The sequence below is a fragment of the Arabidopsis lyrata genome (assembly GCF_000004255.2).
Source record: "Arabidopsis lyrata subsp. lyrata unplaced genomic scaffold ARALYscaffold_6, whole genome shotgun sequence".
NCBI lineage: Eukaryota > Viridiplantae > Streptophyta > Magnoliopsida > Brassicales > Brassicaceae > Arabidopsis > Arabidopsis lyrata.
Genome location: NW_003302550.1, coordinates 24,015,430 through 24,020,485, shown reverse-complemented (window position 1 = coordinate 24,020,485; position 5,056 = coordinate 24,015,430). Strand labels below are relative to the sequence as shown.

The following is a 5,056-nucleotide window of genomic DNA, read 5'->3' as shown; positions in this document are numbered from 1 at the left end:
TTAAATTTTTTGGCTTTTGTTTGCCCATTTAGCTATGGTTTTTGAGTTTTTATAAAATAGTTTTAAATATTACGGGACGAATTGTATGACACAGGTTTGGTTAGGATTGATATTAATATAAAATTAAAATATCACTAATATATCGCTATAACACATATTAAATCCTCATTTTATTATTTAAAATTTAGCATACGGTATACCGCGGGTAAAATCAGTATAAGACGGGTTAAATCAGCATCTTATTCAAAATCATACAATTGAATCTATTGTTTTTATACTACGTCTATCTATAAAATTTCAATTTTTGTAATAAAATTTCGTCTCACGGTGTATTATACATTTAAATTAAACAAAAAAATAGTATATATCTATAGAGTATCTTAAAACAAAATTTAATAAATTTTTCTAATAAAAATATAGACCCGCGGTGTACCGCGGGTTAACATCTAGTATATATAATAAAGACAGTCTTTGTTTCGCTATAAATCTAAATCCAAACATGTAAAACTTAAGAAACTGAGTCTTGTCTCTTCTCGTCTCTCTATTCATCTCTGGTGACAGAATTCAGCCAACCGTACGTAAGCGGTAAGTCGCTTTGGTCATTTTTTATTTTTATTTTCCAGTCTTTCTACAACTGCAAAAAAGATTTCTCATTTGATTTCTTTTTGTTTTTGTTTTTACTCTCTGTTTATTATGATTATTAGCCCTCTTTTATATTTAATTTCACGATTATTTTTAAAAAATTGGTTTTTTTTCTCTCTCTGTAATTCGAATTGCTCTGCTATTCTTGTTGATGTTTCGTTTAAAACTTCTGGATTTCAAAGTTGAAGAATTAGGGTGACAATATGTTTTTAGACGACGGTGTATGAGGTTCATATTTTCGTTATTATTTCTTTGATTATATAGTCATGCTAAACTTCTTTTGGCAAATGAAATTCCTTTTGCAAATTTAATTTCGTTATTTAATTAAACTAAATTCTTTTGGCAAGGAATCATATATATACTGATGAGGAGTTGAGGACCGAGCTTTCAAGCCAACAGCAATTTTCTCTACTTAGAGCAAAAAGTTTTACGCCCCCAACATGAACTGCAATTTCCTCGAGGTTAGTTCTTACAATGCTTTCCAATACTTGAAGCACTTTTCAGTCGAACACCTTACGTCTAAAAACACACACGTAAATTACTAAATGAAAATACTTTTTCAGTAGTGAATTGAAACACTTTTTGTTTTTCCAAGCACACATTAGTTAAAACTTTGAAACACTTAAGTCGAATATTTGATTCAATGGCCAACTAAAAATATTATCACATTTATGCCAAAAGTTAATTAGTCGAAGAACTTTGTCAAACTACATTTTACAGTCGAAATACATTTTTTTCCAAACACCGTGAAACATGTAGTCGGAAAAAGGTCATTCAACATTTAAAGTCAAAACACACACGATACCCGAACACTTTTAAGTCTATTTATTATTAGCATTATTGTGTACTCGTAGCTATAGTCGGTCGCCGCACCGCCGCACTGTAGTCGGTAGTCGAAGCACCGTAGCCGCAGCAGCAGCAGCACCGTAGCCGCAGCACCGTAGCCGCAGCACGCAGCAGCACCGTAGCCGCAGCACGCAGCAGCACCGTACCGTAGCCGCAGCAGCACCGTAGCCGCACCGTAGCCGCAGCAGCACCGTAGCCGCAGCAGCACCGTAGCCGCAGCAGCACCGTAGCCCGCACCGTAGCCGCAGCAGCACCGTAGCCGCAGCAGCACCGTAGCCGCAGCAGCACCGTAGCCGCAGCAGCACCGTAGCCGCAGCAGCACCGTAGCCGCAGCCGCACCGTAGCCGCAGCCGCACCGTAGCCGCAGCCGCACCGTAGCCGCAGCAGCACCGTAGCCGCAGCAGCACCGTAGCCGCAGCAGCACCGTAGCCGCAGCAGCACCGTAGCCGCAGCAGCACCGTAGCCGCAGCAGCACCGTAGCCGCAGCAGCACCGTAGCCGCAGCAGCACCGTAGCCGCAGCAGCACCGTAGCCGCAGCAGCACCGTAGCCGCAGCAGCACCGTAGCCGCAGCAGCACCGTAGCCGCAGCAGCACCGTAGCCGCAGCAGCACCGTAGCCGCAGCAGCACCGTAGCCGCAGCAGCACCGCCGTAGCCGCAGCAGCACCGCCGTAGCCGCAGCAGCACCGCCGTAGCCGCAGCACCGCCGTAGCCGCAGCACCGCCGTAGCCGCAGCAGCACCGTAGCCGCAGCAGCACCGTAGCCGCAGCAGCACCGTAGCCGCAGCAGCACCGTAGCCGCAGCAGCACCGTAGCCGCAGCAGCACCGTAGCCGCAGCAGCACCGTAGCCGCAGCAGCACCGTAGCCGCAGCAGCACCGTAGCCGCAGCAGCACCGTAGCCGCAGCAGCACCGTAGCCGCAGCAGCACCGTAGCCGCAGCAGCACCGTAGCCGCAGCAGCACCGTAGCCGCAGCACCGTACCGTAGCCGCAGCAGCAGCACCGTAGCAGGCCGCAGCACCGTACCGTAGCCGCAGCAGCAGCACCGTAGCAGGCCGCAGCACCGTAGCAGGCCGCAGCACCGTAGCAGGCCGCAGCACCGTAGCCGCAGCACCGTGTGGCCGCCCGCAGCCACACCGTGTGGGCCGCAGCAGCACCGTGTGGCCGAAGCGTGGTCGAAGCAGCAGCACCGTGTGGCCGGCCGAAGCGGCCGAAGCAGCACCGTGCAGCACCGTGTGGCCGAAGCAGCACCGTGTGGCAGCACCGTGTGGCCGCAGCAGCACCGTGTGGCCGAAGCGTGGCCGAAACAGCAACACCGTGTGGCCGGCCGAAGCGGCCGAAGCAGCACCGTGCAGCACCGTGTGGCCGAAGCAGCACCGTGTGGCCGAAGCAGCACCGTGTGGCCGAAGCAGCACCGCAGCTGAAGCAGCACCGTGGCCGAAGCAACCGAAGCAGCACACCGTGGCCGAAGCAGCACAAGCAGCAAGGCAGCACAAGCAGCAAGGCAGCACAAGCAGCAAGGCAGCATCGTAGCTGAAGCAGCACCGTAGCCGAAGGAGCATTGTAGTCGAAGTAAAGCACTGTAGTCGAAGCACTTTACACACTTTACCCTAAATCCCTGTAGTCGATGCACTGCAGTGCGTGTAGTCGAAACACGAAACACACACTACACTCTACACTGTACACACTGTAGTCGAAACACACTGTAGTCGAAGCGCACTGTAGTCGACAAAATTCATCACGTCTCCTCGAGATAATTTTTTTCTAGCTATTTCAACAGAATTTAGCCTTTTGAACTATTAATTAGTAGGGGTGATCGGACCAGATTAGTGAAGTGAGGTAACGTGTACAATGGAGAAATAATAGTTAGTCCTGTAATAGTTAGTACTCTATAAATATAATGATTCTAACCCTAAAACAGTTTCCATATTTACAAGAAAGTTGTATTCTTGTGCATCACTTCATGTACTCTGTCGCTAGTACAGGAGATCCATCATCTCCTAATAGTTTCTTGTATATCTTTAATCGTTGAAGCATGCTATCCCGAGAATTGGTACTTTTTAGCCCGATAATATATAGACATGATTTTATATCATAGCTAGGAATACGAGAAACAAAGAAAAATTATGTCGATATGATGAATGTGAGATACTCCACTTTTAGTCAAAGCATTTATATTAGAAAAAGTTAGTTTTATATTCTAAATATTTAAAACCCTAAATTGAATTTTAAACCGAATCAAAATTTGAAAGAAAAAACAAAAGCAAAACTTAATTCTGTTTTTTTTTTCTTTTTCGTCAAACTTATTTCTTTTTGTAATAGAAAATTATGACTGAAAAAACTAATCTAAACCATCACCAAACAACATAACGGATTTATAGTAGCTTCAATTTCACTAATTGCTAATTTACTATTCCTTTAAAGTTGAAATATTTTATAGAGAAAACCGAATTCCGGATTGAACTTCCTCTGATTGCGAGAAAGTATTTGTTATAAAAGTATGCCTCAATCGATGGCTCGAATCACCCCTTGGAACGGGTTGATTATATACTGTATGTATATCCTATATTCAAAGTAGATAGGAATTGGTACTTTTAAATAATACCCTATAATTATAATAGACATGATTTACTTATATTATCGTGAAGAATACACCAGGAACAGAATAACGTATGTGTGATTTTACGTTAGATCTAAATTCGGTTCTTGTAGTTTTTTCTAGGTAAGGTTTGATTGAGCCTGATTACAAAAGAGGACGAATCATATGGGGACCAAGATAATATGCAATAGCAAGAGGTTGAAAGCAAGCAAGACTATGAAGTAACTAGTATTAAGAGGTCCGATCAACTAAAGAAGGAAGCTTGCATAAGCTCTAAACTTTGTTTCATTAATTGGTTTGTTGTTAGTGGCTTTACATATATCATGGTTAATTATTTAGACCATCCTCAATGAGAGGTTCTAAAATGTGTGGAATTCTTAAAAAAATTAATAAAAAAATAAAAATATTGAAAAAAGAAGAAAGAGAATGAAGAATGGCTCTTATATAAGGGCATATTTATGGATATATCTTTAAAGATAGATATTATGATAATTATAATAGTATTATAATAAGGTAAGAGAGAGAGAAAGATAGAGAGAATATGATGATAGGTGGAGAGAGAGTGAGATATGAAAACATTTTTGGTTTTTTAAAAAATTGTTACCCACTTACCTTTCGCCACCTGGCGCAAGACCTCCGAAAGAACAGATCTTGTCTGAGACCTGTTCTATATGCTCTTGACCCATTTTTTATTAATTTCTATTTTTTTATTCATAAGATCATTGGTACAGATGTACCGATAAAGATGGTCTAAGAGAATGAAGAAGAGCTCTTAATAGTTATTAAAAGCCACTAAGAGCATCTCCGTAAGATAGAAACCCCCAAAGTTTCTCAAAAAAAAAAATTATTATTTTAAGATTGTAATTTTTTTTTTCTTTTTTTTTTTATTAATTGGACCATTAGAACTATTACATGTGGCATGACATCAGAGAAACAGTTTTTCAAAATGTTTGTGCAGAGAAACAGTTTCTCA

At 42.6% G+C, this 5,056-nt stretch overlaps 1 long non-coding RNA gene across 5 annotated transcripts; it reads left to right on the top strand.

Annotated features, from left to right (window-relative positions):
• Window positions 1-476: 476 nt before the first annotated feature.
• LOC110227885 lies at window positions 477-4,635 on the top strand. 5 transcript variants are annotated; one of them, XR_002331548.1, is made up of 3 exons: window positions 477-585; window positions 990-1,103; window positions 4,207-4,635. It is a non-coding gene; the product is annotated as an uncharacterized LOC110227885 (long non-coding RNA). The 5 variants fall into 5 exon arrangements; XR_002331545.1 differs by having other exon boundaries at window positions 4,197-4,635; XR_002331547.1 differs by lacking the exon at window positions 4,207-4,635 and adding an exon at window positions 1,497-1,553.
• Window positions 4,636-5,056: the final 421 nt, after the last annotated feature.